This window comes from Papilio xuthus, unplaced genomic scaffold (assembly GCF_000836235.2).
Source record: "Papilio xuthus unplaced genomic scaffold, Pxut_1.1 DF826945.1, whole genome shotgun sequence".
Taxonomy (NCBI): domain Eukaryota; kingdom Metazoa; phylum Arthropoda; class Insecta; order Lepidoptera; family Papilionidae; genus Papilio; species Papilio xuthus.
The window spans coordinates 1,116,332-1,135,049 of NW_013531704.1; the positions used below are offsets into that span (position 1 = coordinate 1,116,332).

The 18,718-nt window shown below is 35.2% G+C and overlaps 1 protein-coding gene across 2 annotated transcripts in view; it reads left to right on the top strand.

The window, feature by feature from the left end:
- The window catches only part of LOC106121190 (mitochondrial cardiolipin hydrolase), a 104,871-nt gene extending 86,688 nt beyond the window's left edge, over positions 1 to 18,183 (top strand). For both annotated transcript variants that reach the window (XM_013316714.1, XM_013316713.1), the window contains 2 exons: positions 13,749 to 13,795; positions 17,328 to 18,183. The gene's annotated coding sequence lies outside the window, so the exon portion shown is untranslated. The remainder of the gene's footprint in view (positions 1 to 13,748; positions 13,796 to 17,327) is intronic.
- The last annotated feature ends 535 nt before the right edge of the window (positions 18,184 to 18,718 follow it).

Consider the following 18,718-nt stretch of genomic DNA (forward strand, 5'->3'; position numbering starts at 1 on the left):
GTAGATAATCGTGTTATGTAAATATAATTATTGACCACCCTCAGACATGCGCGTGAGTGTAATGTCTTTAGCGATAGGTAGGCGACAATTTTTACTTTTCATAAAGAGAAATAAATTCATTGACAGCAATGATCATGTTCTATCAATTTTGCATAAGTCTTGTCTTCGTAATTTTCTTTTGACGTTTTTTCCTTTATATACTGTATGATACAGCTGAGGTGGTGATTTTTGGTAAACAACTTTGTTGCTAGTTGCAACGATGGTAGATAACAAGAAAATACAACTTTTTTCATGTCTTCTATGTTGTCCTGGTTCAGTATCGCAACTGCTATCTTCTTATTTTTACTCCTACTTCATCCTTATATCTAATGTCGGATTGATTTCTGACCAGTGAAGGTAATGTGTCTACGAGCTTGAATTGTCTAGTATTTTAAAGGCAGCTCTCATTGTGTTCGTTACCATTTCTCTACGGACAACCTTGTGATAGTTTGTACGGCGCGGCGGGCGCGGCGGGTGCGGCGTCTACTCGGCCTCGGTATTTCGGGCGTACTATTTCTATCGTCCTGATTACCTTAGATTTGTGCCTCGTAAATTCTTCGTATGTATTTTAGGGTCTCATTAAATTGCTTTATAGGTTTTTCCACGTAATAAATTCTTCTAAGAAAGATGTAAAAATATTTCGTCGCTAACTGTCATTCGATGTTTAAAATAATTTATTTAAATATTAGGTAGTTGCAAAAAGGGACATGTAAACAGAAGTGGATGACTTCAATATACTATATTTAGTATGTGTGAATTTTAGTTAGTGATGAAGGAAACAAGTAAATATTTAAAAGTTTATTTGTAGAATATTTAACTTAGACCACACACGAAAGTCTAAAGTCTACCCCCTGGGTAGAAACATTTGTTAGCGTGACGTTATCCAATTCTGAGAAATTTTATCAAGCTAGACATATCCCATAGTTCTTATATTATGACCTATGAGTCATAGTTTAGTTATTTACATGCGTCTGTTTCCGTCATCAGTTCCAAGATATTTTTATGTGATTGCTAATTGAATTTTGTGGAATTGAATCATTGGAATTAAGATAAAGCCCACGTGTTTAAAACATGCAAGTTTGTGTCGTAAGATAATATTTCCGGTGCCAATCTAATACAAATTATTACTAATTTTCTGTTTTATGATTCTATTGTGATATATCGAACTATGTTAAGCCATACGATCGATTTAGATTAATTAAAGGATTAAATTTGGATATATTTTAATAGATTTACCGGTTTTTAAACTATATATTAACTTTTATTCAAAGTAAATAATTCTTTGCAGACGTGATTAGTTCTTTCTGCAAGAAATTTAAAAATTATTTAAAGAAACTAGTTTTATTCATCCAGGAACTCTTTAAAAAGTCGTATATCAAGACCATTTTTAAGCGGATTTAAGACCTGTTCCGGGATTTTATCGCTTCCCTTTGTTTTCATGGCCCCATTTTATGACCGCCGGAGTTATGGCCCACGGTGTTATTCAAATGGTCCATCATTTGTAATTATTGCAAAGAGAATATACGACTTACCTGCGTTAGTACCTTAAAGCTAAAGGTATGACACATTAGGCACCTAGAAATTTTCGACACAAGAATTAATACACCTTGGGATGATACCAATTTCAACCTTATAAGCTTACGTTTAGGCATACCAAGTCTTGTCATTAAGCTTTTAATATAAATTGAAGTTGTTTCTGTACGAAGTAAGGCTAACGACATCGTCGTCAAAATATCTTATCATTAAGAACGCAGCTGTTGATACAATGTCCATTGCTAAGTAAAATACATTAATAAGTGTTTTGGCTGAAATACTTATTCGTCCGAAGCAAGAGTCGGCGGTACGCAAAAAGTGATACGTAACGTGCAAAACAATGCAAGAGTATTCGACCGAATATTCGGCGCACGTCGCGGGTGTGTCGCGACACTAAGATAATATGCCTTAGTATTTCAACGTCACATGTGTATGCAGCTTAAGGTCTGTTATATTTATGCAAGTTAGATAATAACTAGAGAAAGTTCATTCTAGATAATCGTGCGCTTGAGGTTTTATGACTTGTTATCTCCCGCGTCTTCGCCTGTTCGTTCAATATGCCAGTGGTCATCTGAACTACGATTATACGAGACGTTTAAAACGTTTTATGTTAGATTTTAGTATAAATTAACTTGAAAGGTAAAGACGCATAGCTAAGTTTTCGAACTTTTTATAGGCTTTTATTCATTAAATATTTATGTGTTGGTAAATGTTGGTAAATACATGACTGTCGTGTAAACATTAGATTCGTATAGAATTCTTATAGCGCCATATAAAAAGCTATTCAAAGGATTGCGTAATGACTCGTATATGTGAAGGAATAGTTGATGTGATAGTTACAATGAGTATTTGAATGGAATTCAACTTGCTTACGTATTGTAATTGGAAATACCATCATTAACATAGGAATTTTCACAAAGCTTTATACACATGTCTGTAACTATATAATCCTTTGAATTTATCTTTGATGTCTAACGGCTTTCAGAAATCAAAATCTATGTATAACTAGCTGTCGCCCGCGACTACGTCCGCGTGTTTGACTAAAAATAAATAAAAAAAATCTAGGGGGATGGACTACCCTTAACATTTAGGGGATGGAAAATAGATGTTGACCGATTCTCAGATTGACTCAATATGCTCACAAACTTTCATGAGAATCGGTCCATCCGTTTCGGAGGAGTATGGGAACGAAAATTGTGACACTAGAATTTATATATAAGACTAGCTGTCGCCCACGACTACGTCCGCGCGGGATTAAAAATAGATAGTAGTCGATTCTCAGACCTACTCAATATGCTCATAAAATTTCATGAGAATTGGTCAAACTGTTTTGGAGGAGTATGGGAACGAAAATTGTGACACGACACGAGAATTTTATATATAAGATTATCCTCAACCATGTCATTATCTTTGACAAAACAGAGATAACAATATATTTTATACAGAGATTTTGATGTTAGAAAAAAATAAAAAGTTCGCCAATTTCATCTTTACTTTTAACTAAAGTTGTATCGATGTAAAGATAAAAAGATTAGGCATTCTCGTGCAATTTTTACCATTCACAACTATCTTTCTTCATTTACATTTAATGTGCTTTCTTAGTGGCCAGTACGACCTTTATGTTAAACAAACTCCTTGGCTACTAAAGAGTAAGAATACGTCAAAATTTTCTGAACATAAATTGTAAAATAATTTTGATGTTGAATCGCATTTGTTAGCAGAACAGTACTCAAGTATTCTTCTGTAGCCACACGCTTGGCGACAAGTTTAACTTTAATGGCACTAACGATGTCTGCCTCTCTCGACTTTTCCAATTTTAATAATCATTATGCAGTTATGCTAGTTTTTTGTCTCTGGCTAGACTCATTATTGGATTTCATTCCTTAAATTATTGGTTTGGTATATTAAATGTATCTAGAAAAAACATATGTTTTAACTACAATCTTACTAATATTATGAATGCGAATGTTTTGATGAATTCTATCCATTCATCATCTTGTTTGTTTGAAGGTATCTCCGCAGCGCCTAAACGGATCTCGATAAAATTTGGCATACATAGAGAGCATAGTCTGGAATAACACATAGGATTTTTTTTAATTCCTTACAAACGGAGTCGCGGACGGCAGCTAGTTATGTTTGAGTAATGCATTTAGGGTAATTGTAGATTAATGCATCATTTAAGTTGCGGAAAAATGTTTGTTTTTTATTTAAACGACGTATAATATAAATCCTTGTAAATGTAAGTAAGAAATAGTGAAAGTCACCTTTAGATGGAAACGCTAAATTGAATGCTATAAATATTTCCCGTAAAATTTAAGGTCATTTCAAAAATACACTGACCTTTAAAAGTCCTAGTACTTTTTCCTTTTGAATTCCCCGTTTAAGGTGCATTCACACAAGCTTGAGTGTTCTACGTAATCAGAATGTAGGAGCGATTTAATTGATAAAGTCGAGTGAATGACACTTTATGATCGTAGTGGTTGTATGGGAGGGGTACCGTCTCAGAGACAAGGTCAATGATGCATCATCTGTGCTAAGCAACGATTTACATTGGTCTGTTACTGAACCTCGCTTGTTATCGAAGATCACGTTAAATTTCGTTTAATTATTAAGCCACTTTTTTATTTCTATTTTAAGTATTTACAAGAATCTTATGACTATATCAGGGCTTGTGATGATGTAATTTTATATATCTTTCAACCTTTAGTTTACTAAAGGTTGAAAGATATAATATTACGGCTTTAGCCGTAGTAGGAAATTTAGCTATCTAGTTTTATCGACACGTATAAAATATATATAAAATATATTATTACTATAAAAACTATCTTTATTTTAATTACAGCCAGTTGATTTCCGGCGGCATGTAAGCCGTCCGTTACAAATGTCCGTGCGAACCATGTCATTGGTTGACTCGACATACCGGGACTACTCGTATGGATGCGCGCTATTGATGTACTGATATGGACTTTGTACTATAGCAGAGCTTGATGATGATGCGTAATTGGACTCCTATTCATAGTACAATAGTAAGAAGTGGTCGAATACAGGATGATTCCTAGTAAGACCTGACTATGTACAGGATGGATTTAAATCATAGTGATTGAAATTTATTTGGTTTTTGATAGGCTTTATTATATTAATAGCGTTAGGTTAGGTCCTTGGTAATAAATAAGCAGATTTTTTTTATTGATTTGTGACTATAGATTTGTTTCTTGTCAAATTTGTTTCTGAAACGTTTGTGAAATACTTGACTGTAATGGAGTTCTTTAGTCTATCGAATACATGAATAACGTCGCAGTTATTTTACACCTTCGTTAGTGTTTTTGTATTGAAAACAGAAATATCTTACCGGTGACACATTTCTAATTACAGTGAAGTTGTTTTCGTGGATATTTTTCACGCTGCAATCCACTAATGTCATTGGGTTGTTTGGATCCAATCATTTCTTTTACTTATCTTATTTATCTTGTGTTTTTGCATCACCGCGTTTATATTAATATCGAAAAGAAACTATTAAAAAATTGTCAGATATTTAAAGGCGAAGACAACAGACAACCGGGAAGGTATAAAATAACGAAATCTGTGCCACAGAAACATTTTATAAATAAGTAACCCGGCTGGTTTGAACTAGTTGAAACTAGTATGCGGAGCGGAGTCCTTTGTGCCTTTTCCCGTTGGTCGTTTCACAGACCCCGCAGGTGTCGTCGCCGCGAGAGCGCATTGTGCCCGTACAATATCGGACCTCATTCACCTGCGGCCCATATTGGCCCCACGACGCATCACCTTCAGTCTCCACCGCCGTTGAGAGTTATATTTTGGAATTTGACTCTTGTTGCTTATGGGACAAAGTATTTATTTGTATATCCTTGAGCGCCGGATGGGAAGACGAGACGCTCGCAATTCGGCGGCACAATGGAGCGCAATAATAATCGCGAGGAGAGTAATTGCGACGACATCCGGCCCGCGCATGTGTCCGTGTGAAAGTCCTAAGCCGGGCCGCAGTCCACCAGACGCTCGAACCTACTCTATACGTATATGTTGACTTAGGTCACATTCAATGTTGTACTGAAGATTTATTGCTTGTGAATTTAATGCTTGTTACAAATGTGTTGCACTTTTGTATTTGAAGTATTCCTTTATATTTATAGAGACTGACGACACAAACTTTTAATTATTTCTCACCCAAATTAAAGGCCAATTTCTAGATGATTCATCATCATCAGGTCACTATACGTTCTCACTGAGGGGGTCGGAGTCTACCTAGGGTAGTTAGGGGTCTAGATGATTACGACTTGTTAAAGTCTTGTCGAAATACGTTTTACATTTACTAACATTTTTTGTAGATAATATGGAAAGTAGAAGAAAGCACTATTCAGTTTTCTAAATACGACCACTTTTACATTTGGACCATCTATCATCGTTGTCATCTGTCTTTTTTGTCTATGGAAGCCGGGCCCGGAAGTGTCGGATTTGATTTGTTCCGTTGTTGTGACAGGCGCACCGGACAGCGGACAGTAGGCAATTTATGTCCGGCTTTGTCCGGTTCAATTTCGCGCCGATAAATGTCGTGAGATGTGTCCGACTGACTTGTGCAAATGGGTCTTTGAGCTCTGTTTGTATGTCCAGTATAATTTGTGGATTTGTTGAGAGCTTATCGAATCGTTTATTCAAATGTTTTTCCGTCAACGTTGAAAAACTCTAGCTGTTATGGCACAGAAAAAATCTTGCAGAGCAGTATGATTTAAAGTCTTGAAAGTACTATGACTAAAGAGGGTATGTGTGGTACATATCGTAAGTTCCTACATGAATATAAACTCGGTGATTGAAAAAAAAAACTTTTAGTAGGTAACTACAATCGATATATTAATATATATCGATGTATTCTTTAAATTTGTGTACATTAAATGCACTTCCTGTTCATCATATCCAAAGGTTTTTTTATCATAAACTTTAATCAAATAAAAAATAAATGTAAATATGAGATGATATCCACAATAAAACCTTTTGAAAAAGATTTTTCTAACAATTGTATCTTAACCCGATACCTTTCGTTACTTTGAGAGGGTTCTAACTGCTAACATGTGTTTATTTATTGTCATAATTGTTTAATAAAAAAATATTCGCCGATACGTAGGCGTGGGATAAACCCGACCGGATATCCTTCAAGGGCAATGTATCAATTTTATTATTAAAAGGATTAACGCCTTTGATCATACATCTTACTAATATTATAAATGCGAAAGTTTAGATGGATAGATGTTTCTTGTTAGAAGGTATCTCTAGAACGGCTGCATGGATTTCGTTGAACTTTGGTATACATGTAGAACATAGTCATTAAATTATTCAAACTTTCGTGAGACATTATACTAAACTGATATATAAACACGGCTAAACACTCACGTATATACGTCCGGTGGCGGCACCGACTAGTTTCGAGCCCATCGGGGGCCCTTCATCAGGATGAGTGGTACTGGTATTATTTCGCGGACGAGGCCGTATATATCAGTTTAGAACATAGTCAATAACAGGTAATAAAATACCGATTAAATAGTCTTAGTAATAATAATAATTGGACTTAAAATACTAAATACTTACATACTTATTAGCGTTACTAGCTGTCGACCGCGACTCCGTCCGCGCGGTAAATAAAACTTAGTAAAAAGCCTATGTGTTCTTACAATTTATTCTTACCGCGCGGTTGGAGTCGCGGGCGACAGTTAGTAATACTAATAAGTATGGAAGTGTTCAGTATTTATAGTCCGATAATTATTATTATTAAGACTACTTAATCTTACTTTTATTACTTATTTAAACATTCTCATAGAGTCTTTTATCAACACTTAAAGGTTAAGCTTTTATTCTGTATTGTAAAAAACGATTTTGTGGAAAAAAGAGCGTACCATCTATATCTATCGATGTACAGACAGACAAGCACAGATGAAAGATTCAATCACGAACCGCGCCGCTTCCGAGAAGACGCGCGGGCTCCTTTTTTTGCTAGACTTAGACAGATTTGGGGTCCCGCAAGACATGCCCGTAAGCCGTAGGTTCCAATTTTAAAATATCTTTTCTTTCCTCTTCATTCTTATTGCACTGATGAAAAAACGCTGTAGATTTCAATAAAAACGAATACTTTATTTTATATTCTGCAATTCAAATTTTATGTCGTTAAATTTCGATACAGAATTAGTTATGTAAAATACGAACGTTCAAGCTTCACTAAATTTTTTCCCGCCACAACACTCGGGAGTCGTGAGATGCGTTTTTTTCAACAGATCCGTTAGTGACCCGCAATTAATACTCTATCCTACAACGTTACGTTAACTATGAACTGTTTATTATACATTGCTGTTTTAGTAGCTAGCGTAGATTCATTAGCACATACAATAACCGCAATGGTTAACGATTACGAATAAAAAACGTAATCGACGTTGAATACGAAGGGTGCGTTTATGTATATTTATAAATATGTTTAACGTGCTAAGTGAGTTTTTTATACGGTTGGGAGATGAAAGATTTAATGCATTTTTTGTGTGACCACCGCCTCGGATGACAGTGCGATGCTCGAAGCTTGTATGACGCCGCCGCTCTACGTTTGTGAATGATTTGTAAACTTATTTATCCATACAAATTATGTAATGTTGATTGAAGAATAAAAAGTCCATTGGTTAATAAGACGTGTGCACACTGTTCATATCCAACTGCGGCCAGTGTGTCCGCACCTTTACAACTCAATCGAGCGGAGTGTTTTTTTGTCTGTCTAGTCGTTGCTTTCTATCTATACATTTTCACTTTGTAGATACAATACCATAAAATGAGGTTAGTATAAGTTATGTATTTTCTATAATATTGCTTCTAGGAAATATAAACTCTTGAATCTCGCTTCCAATAAGCGAATAAAAGATTGTATAGTAAACACATATAAATGTAGATACTCGATCATTACGACAATTAGCCAAAGCCCTAAAAAACATAGATGATTTTATAAACAGAGTTATTTCTTTAGGCCTCTTAGACAGTAATCGATAAATGTTTACTTAAACTTTTGACAATCGTAATAACGAAGTGTACCCGTAGATGTGTAATAATTATAAAGTTTGAATTTTAAAAGAAATCGAAGATATCGTCATAGCGCATCCATTTCTCCAAAAACTTTTAACGACTCAACATCGGAGACTCGTATAAAAGTTTTGAAAGGACAAAACCCGCAAATATCTCGATTCCAAATCGGTTAAGTATGCGGATCGTTCGGATATAAAACGACTTTCGTTTCAATAAAGTTTTAAAGGTACCGCTCGATTCCGTGAGTATTTAGCCAATCGAGTTTTTTACGCGTTTTTACATCGAGGTGAAACTGTCGCGAATGTTTACGATGGGCTTCGAACCCGGTCTCTCTGGCTGACAGATGTGACGCGATGTGCTGCCGAGTTGTCGACTGACTTGTTTCTGGTCGTTACATTGATTTCTTATTAGTACCGTTACTTTTTTACATTTTATTTTTATTAGATTACTACTTTTTGCCTTTAAATTAAATTACAAAATGATAAGTCCGTGTTACATAACTTCGTTATTTGTTCAGTAGTTTCGGGGCCTATGCAATGCAAACTAAGAAATAAGAAAATCTTTCCTATTTATACTATTAGCATAAATTTCCTCTATTGCATTATCTCAAAGGCCGGCAACGCATCTGCGGTTCCTATGGTATTGCTGACATCCATGGGCGTCGTTGAACACCACGGTGTTCCCGCTGCTCGTTTGCCCCCTTCTCTTATAAAAAAAAAACAGAAATGGAAAAATAATATTCTCAAGATGTACATCTTTTATATCCATACTACTGCAAAAAGTATTCAAAGAAAACGATGTTATTACTTACTACATTTGTAGTATGTCGAGTGTACTCCCCTGTTATACTACACCTGCTTATGTGTAGTATAACAGGGGTAAGATATGTTCATCGTATCTGCCACATTAGTTTCTGTCTGTCTGTACACAGGTACAGTCACGTTTATTGACGGTGATTAAAAATCAGATATATTTTCAGGTCTTGAAACAATAATCAATAACCATTTTAATATGTGTTGTGTGTTACTAAAAACGAAATGTGAGAGTATAAGGGTTTTGATACTAAGAACAGAGTATTTTTTTCTGTAAGTGTAATAACGCTAGTATGCATCACTGTACTATAAAGTACTATGTATAGTAAAAATGATAGGCTGTTTGGTCGTCGTACGCTCCATTAGGCAGGCGTCGATAGCCGCAAACAAATGCATTGTGTATTAATGCACTAGACACGGCTCGCTGCCGCTGCCGTCGTTGCATACTGTCTACTCTTTGTTTTCACGTGACGCTTCAGATGTTCTGATCTGATGCACACAACTGGACTGTCTACACTTGAGGACAGTACGAGAAAGCAGTACTTTTGAGCTAAACAAATGACTTTATTGTTAAATTAAATCTTGTAAATGCAAATGTTTGGATGGATGTTTGTTAAAAAATATCTTCACAACGGCCGCTAGTATATCAATGAAATTTGGCATAGATGTTGAACATAGCCTGGAAGGACACATAGGCTACTAATTACGTTTTTTTTTAAATATGCGCGAATGGATTTGCGGGCGATAGCTAGTTACTCCATGTTATTACGATAGATAATTACATCTCCCATCATTGTAATTGAAGCGCACCCTTACTAAATAATCTTGTATCGTTAACCAGATTGTGTTAATATTTGTTAAATTTATCATATAAAGGTCAGTCCGCACTTAACCTTATTTAATACAATAATTTGCTTATCTTGTAAACATTGTTTCTTGCGCGCATTAGCGGCTTCATAACACCGTGACGCGTCGTCTAAACAGATAATGTCGGGTTGCGGTTGCAAATTGGCTTTGCTGTGCAAACTATGAGCAAAACGCACTTTGCTCTTGGTAATTGCACTCAGAGTTGTAGCAATTGTCACATGCTGACTCCTGTTGCTGTTTTGATCTGCATTATTAACCATCAAGCTCTCTGGGTGCCCTCTTTGCGCGTTATCTCGGATACAATCATTAAATTATACCGCATATACGGTACGCTATAATTTGATGAATTAAAGCGGCATGCATTGTGTTATGTTTATTTACGGTTTTTATATTCGCTTAGCGTGCTTACACTAGCGTAAATGACAGAAATTATTTCATTTATAAAAGACAGTTTCATAAATCTTATCTCGTAATAGTATTATAAATGCGAATGTTTAGTTGGATGGTTGTTTGTTAGAAGGCCTTCCGATTATTTTTGACATAGTCTGAAAGAACACAAAGGTTTAATTAAGTTATTTTTTTAATCTCGCACGGAGTCAAAGGCGACAGCTAGTATTATAATAAATAGCTACGATATTTGTTAGTTATAATATTATTGTTATATTATTGTTATTGTTATTATATTATTCAGTTATTTTTATATAGGAAATTCGTGCTATACCCATGTCATTATTAACTCCTTAAGGAACTGCCGCTGCGGCGTCAGCTAACCGCTATCGAATCTTACCCAATTTTGATTGAACATGATATGGTTTTGGTTTGTTTTAGTGAACCATTTGGAATTTAAGCTTCAGTACTAAACTCAGTATAACGCGCATCAAACTTTATGTTCAACTTCAGCTTAGTGTCCTTGTTTTTTGATTTTTTTTTCGATTTGCTTTTGCAGCATTGTATTGAAGTTTCTCGGTCGTAAGTGATTAGGCATAATACGTGAGGTGTAATGTATCACGTGACGTAATGAGGTTAATGAACTCTGATTGTCGATTCAACATTTCTTGTAACAAAATGTGGTCACGCAAAAAATTGATTATATGACATTAAAAAGATTTAAATGAATACATAAAGAACTTTGATTATATTTACTAGCGGTTGCCCGTGACTCAGTCCGTGCAGAATTAAAAAAAAAAGTAGCTTATGTATTCTTCCAGACGATGTTTTATATCTATGCTAAATTTCATCGAGATCCGTTCAGCGGTTAAACACATTAAAATATACATCCATGAATACATCTCAACATTATGATTTGACGGAGTAGTGGACGATTAGGAAGAAGAAATACAGACTTTCTGTGGGGGTATAGATATGGTGTCGGCGAATTTAACTGGCTCGTTTGCCACTTTATCATTTAAAAAGAGTTGGATTACTGAATGATCCTGATTTTGTGTGAGTGTCCTAAAAGTTACAATAAAAATTGTTATAATTTTATGTTATGTGAACATGAGTTTGCAAAACATGTTTTATCAGCAGGTTCACAGTAACGTTCAGTTGCTATGTGCATATCTAATTAAGCCGTCACCAATCTAATGATATCGTTATCAAGGCGGCGCCTCCGAGTTGCGCAACGATACGAATATAGGCCGCTATCAACACGTACAAGAAATTCTCATCATTCCATTCTGTCTTCTTTAACTTATAACTTTAGGATGCCATTATATACAATGAAGGGCGATGTTAAAAGGTAAATGACGAATAACGAGAGATGTCTATATCATTTCTCACACTAGTGTAGAGATGAAGTCGCTCTATTAGTACATAACAAATATTCTTTTTTTATTGTCTTTCGTCGTCTCTCCATCATTATTGATACATTGTACATGATAAAATTGAATGAAACAACTTTCTTCAATACGTGTATTATAAATATTTAGATAAATATTTAAACTAAGTATTCAGTTCATCGCAAAAACAATGTATTGTAAAAGATGAAATTGTCGGCATCCCCGCTGCGCCTAGATAACAATTACATTTATAATGATCTGCGACGCGACGCGACGCGACTGCAATGCACTAACCAAGCCGCTATATAAATAAAAAAACAAAAAGAAAACACTAAAGATAGTTTCACACAGTTGCATAAAGTGCAGGCCGCAGTCAGCGAACCTTTTTATCTCTAAATATAGGAGCGTCTGACACTGCAGACGTCTCGACACAACTGCATTGTAGTAGGGCCTTATATAAACCTATCCACGCCCCATAATCGACTCTCCTATCTAGATAATAAAACTGCATTTTACTCGACAAGTGTTGTACTGAGTGCTGTAAAGGGATTTTGAATTTTACGACGTGATAATAGACTTTGAAATGGATTGCGGAGAGTTAGGTTCTGATATAGGTCGCAAAATGTAGCGCCATTTATAGTACTCTGGCGTAGTATCGTAGTACTGTCGATGTGTGAATGAGGCTGTGATGCAAGCGGGCGCAGTGCGCTGCGGGCGGGGGGCGCGGCAGGCGGCGGACGCGACGGGCGCGGCAAACCGGGGGGTGAGGTGGGCGCGGCGGGTGCGCGCGCCGTCGTTATGTTTAATGAATGGTTGGCCCGCGCCCGAGTCGGCTCGGGATCGGCTTTTATTGATTTCGCGACAGACTTTGCATAATTTGCAATGCAGCGTAAGCCGGTGCGTACTATTTTAAAGCAGGTTGCACAGCGATTCATTTGGAATTGTGTCGCTGTATCTCGTCGAGACACATCTTTCTTAACGAAGATGCTATAACGTCAAGAATCATAGAACAATGCCCTCTGTTACATTTGCTATTTCCTTTTTTTTAAATCAATTGCTAATTTTTATTTATTTAATAACATGATCTTTGAAGCATGACATATTGAAACAAGAAGAATGCCATTTGTTTAGTAGAGTATAAAACTAAATTAACCTTGGCTTTGACCGATGCTTTCAGTGTCTTGTGGTTGTCCATTATAGTTTGATGTACTCATAGATATTCGCGAATGATTCTAAGAATCCATTCGGCCATCTCTGTGTGTGAATCGTAAGATTTAACGTGGACAGTTGTGTAAACACTAAACGAATACTGGGGAGAAGTACGCTATAAAAATCGAATACACTTTGCTTGTGTTGTCATGTGCGAAATAATTTAGGAACTGACATTTAATTTAGGATCTGTGTAATGTTTAGAATTAGCGTAACTCATTAATAGTTCATTGATTTTTAAAATTGATTTAATAGTTTATATTATAAATGATTAATTAAATTTACTATTTGCTGACAATTTGCTTAGTCCTATTATAAACAATCAATGTTCTATATCTATATATCATTGAATCAATTCACGTTAATAATTCTATAATTAGTAGAGTGAAATTATTCGTATGTACTATGTTATTTAAATATATTTTTAATTATATGTGTATTGTTTCAGGTCAACCTCTGCCGACGCCGTCGCCGCGTTTGATATTTGCAGCATCGGTAAGTTCTAAACACGACTTATCGTTAGTTTTTAGTGACGAAACATACTCGTATACAAAAACATCTCTGTATTTTCATAGATTGTGAGGGAAAAATTTTATATGCTAATGGTCTAAATAATTTGTCAATTCGTCGTATTTTTTTTTCGGATATTCATTCTGCGAATATAGTCAGTATCTCAGAATACTAGTTTATTTTAAGTGGTAAGTAACAGTAACGGATACGTATGGGTTCCGTATCCATTGCATGGATAATGGATTTATCAGGCGATTAGTTACGGACGATAAGGGAGGCCGCACGGTAGCGCCCGCTTTAGCTCGCCTTCAGAGATATCCCTGATGTCTTTTATATCTGTGATAGTGATTGCTACTAGATCTAGGCCTGGTATATAAATATATACTAAATTAACCTTTATCTTATTGATATAAAGTCGATAATTCCATAAGCAAGTTTTTGGTAGTTATTTAGTAATATGATAAGAAGTCAATGCCACTAAAATATAGGGATTCGTGTGATATTTGACAGATTATAAATAAACAAAAAGGTATTAGTATCGCTTATTTTTTTTATATCTTTTGCTAATATTTTACTTTAGATTTTAAGGACATAGACTATGTTTACGGATGGAATTTTTTGTTAGGATAAAACCTACTTCTTACATCTTTTCATAATCGGAACACCTTATGTAGGAAACGGTTAGCAAAAACAGATTGATTTAACATCATGACAGTTCTCTCGAAAAGTAATAACGATTAGTTAATACGTTAAGTAATGGTGACCATGTATGTATGTATGTAGGTAAATAAATGTTCTATTATCAGTCTACAATATTTACTGTTTGAATGATGATTTTTTCCAGGACCTTTCATCATAAGGTGACTTAAAATTCATGTCATAATGATTTAGCAAAATACTACGAAAAAATCTTAAGTAAAGAATTCTCGTATAAGTGACAAAGATTGACAATGTTCTCAGTTACCATACTGATCAGCAATTTTATTAACAAAATAAGTAAGCGGCTTGCCTTAGATTAAATTGAACTGCTACAATTCTTAATGTCTCCATTGTCCTTAACACAAGATCATATTAACATACTTAGTTTTATTTCTTCTCAAAACGCATAACTAAAACTCTTCACGGTTTTCATTTGATTGCTAAGTTTCCACAGCGCGTTGTCTACGTCACAAGATCGGTCGTCACGAGCCCAAAAGCGCGGTCTTTGCTCAGCTGGCAACTGTAACAATGAAGGCACCGGGTAACCGTGTTACTGTCTCACTGGTTCTTGGACAATTATTATTATTACGAAATGCTAACGAAACGTGTCTTGAATTTTGAAGAAATATCACAGTATAGTATATTTAGGTCTAATGATTGTTACCAAAAAATAACAAGCAAGAGAATGTCTGCTGTTTGCCATAATTTGTATATAGTTAGGCATCTGATAAGTATTGGACGTCAGATTAACCGTCAAATCGTATTATGAATTTTGTGTAAAATTAAACAGCACGAAGCGTCAAGTCATGCTTTTACTCTTCGGAATTAATAATAACGTTTTTATATGTTAAAGTCCGTACTTAATTTAAATCAGTTTTTCAACCTGATGTGGCATAACTGGACCGAACGTCATGTCTTTCACGCTTTAGGAGATTCGATACGTGCGCTGCGACCGTCGCGCCCCCCGAAACCTCCGCGCCGGTCGCGTCCGCCGCGCACGCCGCACCCGCCTTGCTAACGCCGAGCTTGTCGGAATACATTTTACACTGTTAAATCTACATCTTTAGACGTTTTTAAGATCTTTTCTATCCAAAAATAAGGTGAAATAATATGTTAATAATATCAAATTAAGTCAAATTACGTAACGTATCCGATATCAGCAACATTTCAATAGTCTACGTATTTTTATAAGGCATAAAATTAAATCACTACGATGAAAGTATAAGCAATAAAATACGTACAATTTGTCACGGACAACAGAGCCGAGGAATTTTAACTATAACCAACGAGGTCGATAGCGAATTATTATTCGTATAGACAAGAACCGCAATCGCAGAAAGGGATATTCTTGGCAATACCAATGACCAGAGTATTTCTGTCTTCTGATAGTATTGTACAGTACAAACTCGTGTATCTTGTTATACTGGTCGATGTATCTTTTAATTTAGTATGTATAGAGAATGAATGATATTGGCGGATCAGACAATGGTGGTCTACTGTAGGATTAAGAAATGGGGTAAAGCTCTGTGATACGGCACGGAGTGGGCGCTATCGAGGCCATGACGAAACTGATTGATAACGTTCGTTATTCGCTATACTTTGATAGTGTATCGCTGTTGCTATGCGGCGGAGTGGCGCGGGAAACATGCGCGGTATTGTACAAACTTTCGTTACGGTATATATAATACACTAGCTGTCGCCCGCGACTCCGTCCGCGTTGGTATATAAAAAACTTAATATGTAGATAAGTTAAATAAAAAGCAGCTCTTCAAGGCATAAATTCGAAAAAAAGAATGTTAATTAATTACAAAAAAGTATGTCCGTCTCCTGGCTCTAAGCTATCTTCTTACGAATTTTCAGCCTTATCGGTAAAGCCGTTCTTGAGTTATAAATAGTGTAACTAAGACGACTTTCTTTTATATATATAGATTTATTATTTATATTGTGTTTGCAGTTTGCATTAAAGCTAAGGAAATTCGAATAAAAAGTATAAAAAAATATATTTATAAAGATGGTACAGAACTTATTGTCATGCCATAAGTATGTGCCCTTTAGTATTCAAGACTAACTTTTTCTTGAAGATTGTGAATAAAATAACATTCATAATTCTGCAAAGCAACACAATGGTTTACGATAGTACAACGTCACTTCTACAACAATGGACGTGCCCTTCGCAAATTTCAAGAAACACGAATAACTAAACATGAGATATTCCACTCAATCTATGATCCGCAAAAATGAAACCGCACAGTCATAAAATATTAATTAATCTTTTACCCCCCCTTTACCCTTCCCCCTATCCTATCCTCTGTCAGTCTCTCCCCGAGGCCCACAGTCTGATTCGTCACAGTTTGATGACATCAAATTGAAAGTGTTGTGCAGCACTCTGGGTACACTTCAAACGACTTTTTGTCAATACCAACAATGGATTACGGAGTGTTAACACCGCGTAGACATTGCATCGTCATTACCCACTTCAGACCGTGACTTTGGTATACCGACTCTTTTGTGATTCCGTTTTTATTGACATTTGCTATGTCTATGTTTATGGAAGACTTTTATGATTGATGTTATATAGTGCGACCGATTTATGCGGCTCTAAGAGTGGCGCTAGTATCTCGATTAGTTCTGTCAAAGAATTAGGAAAATCTTCATGAAGTAGTTTCACATATGCCACCGGGTCAGATAACTTCGTCCCACTATATTGACTTATTTACTTTTTTATTAATAATCATTTCAGCCTGTTTTAATTTTCGTGGCTATTTGTTTATTTTGTTTGGTTTTGAGGATTAATTTTTATTTAATTATATTGTTTCAGATATATCGCACAATGCAGAAATTGAAGAAACATCGTCCCAGTCCGCCGCTTTATCCGTGTTACTTTTTAAAGTGTATATATTCAAAAGTCCTAGAATTTTCTGGAACTGCAAAGAGTGTGCAGTCAAAACTGATCATAGGTAAACTTTGTATTTTAATTCTGTCATCTTTGAGACCTTGTGATCGTTTTTACTGCAATCCTTGTAGTTTTTAGGATCTTTAATTTGTGACACGAGACGCTTTAAATTATTTGTTACGTCCACCTTATTTTATGTGTAGTTTTAAGGTTCCAGAGGAAATTATCAAAACGATATTACTTATTAATAAAAACCTAGTATTCAAATAGACACGTTGCCGCGTTTTTTAAATTTCATCTGGAATCCTGACCGTTTCATTATGTCGCGTAGAATTATTTTTTGTTGTTTTATGTATTTTTTTGTATTGAAACGTGTTTTGAATATTATTGACTAACATATACTAAAAATTCTAACGCATGACCTTTTTATTTTACAATTACAACTGAAGCGTGTGTACTATAGCATGACATCATAACAATTTTTAATCAGTTTTTGTTTTTATCATTTAAATCATGTTTAAATGTCTAGACATTAGCCTCGTTGACTTGTTTTAATTTTATATTTGATTCAATTTGGTATGATTATGTTTATATAATGTTTACTTCAACAATTTTATAATCGATAATTGAATTTTAATGAAGGTATAACTTGAGTGATCTGTCGTCGTACGGCTGCTGTACAAAACTTGATTTTAGGTTTGAATTTTATCTTAAATTCGAGTTTTAATTTTTGCATGGCAATAACCCCGGGGATTGCATTCTAGTTTTTTTTTATTGTGAAAAATTTTGATTATGCAATCTAATAATTAATATATAGAAATTTTTATAAATTCTATGAAATTTAATATACGAATAAAAATTTATCTAAATTGTTTGACGTCTTTCATTTGGCTCTCGTGTCCTAAGGATCGGTTCCCACATTTGGTGTGTCAGACGTTGCCCGGAGGTCGGACAGTCATTTTTCAATTAATACAATGTCATCAGGACGTCGCGACCTCTGTCTGATATAAATGTAATCGATAAACTTTATAACAAAGGAATATATTCCGTATTCCTTTAAGCACACTGTTAAAATTCTATCTCAAAGAAAATTGTCCGTGTAGACGGTTGGCAAATTTGTACAAGTGGTATAATGTTTTAAAATTCAGTGAATTAATTAATATTGTAATTCAGGAAGGTGCCTCAAGTTCATTAATATTATAAAAATATTTTTTTTTTCGTTTGTAGAAAGTGTCCAATGAAATGGGTCACATCAGCTCATACGTCCCCACTGAGGGGCTCGGAGCCTACCCTAGTTACGGGTGACTAGGCCATAG